The following is a 668-nucleotide window of genomic DNA, read 5'->3' as shown; positions in this document are numbered from 1 at the left end:
TTTTTTATCACTATTGCTTATGCTTTTAAGTCATAGTCAAGAACTCTGCTCAGCCCTACATCATGTAATACTGACATATGTTTTATTCTAGCTTTACAGTTTGTGGCATATGGTTGACTCTTTAATCCATTTTGGACAGAGTTTACAGATAATATTAGGTTAGTGTTATTGCCTATGTTTTGGAATCAGATTTAAGAACTCTGCCCATGCCTATATCATAGGACATATATGTTTTATTCTAGCTTTAATGGAGTCTGTCTTATGTTTGACTCTTTAATTCATTTTGAATTGAGTTTTACAAAACATTAGATAAGGTTTCACTTTTGTATTCTGCTTGTGAACATTTGGTTTGCCCAATCTGTTTTGCCCAAGTCTTTATGAAGACTTCTTGTATAGCCCTGTGTGTTCTTGGCCACTATATCAAAAATCAATTGTCCATATGTATATGGGTTTATTTTGGGTCTCTATAATGTGTCTGTTGTCAATTAGTCAATATTTATGCCATCCTTAAGGTATTTTGATCACTAACATGTATATCTAACCTGCAGCCTATGAACTGCATATGCCACTCACACTTTGCGTGAAGGCAGTATCTGAGGAGTAAACTTCAAGGAAAGTCAGTCTCCTGCCTCCGCATTGTCGTCTGGCACCCCAAACTCAGAGGTGGC

Source organism: Mastomys coucha, unplaced genomic scaffold (assembly GCF_008632895.1).
Source record: "Mastomys coucha isolate ucsf_1 unplaced genomic scaffold, UCSF_Mcou_1 pScaffold15, whole genome shotgun sequence".
Classification (NCBI taxonomy): Eukaryota; Metazoa; Chordata; class Mammalia; order Rodentia; family Muridae; genus Mastomys; species Mastomys coucha.
This window is presented reverse-complemented; position numbering follows the sequence as displayed.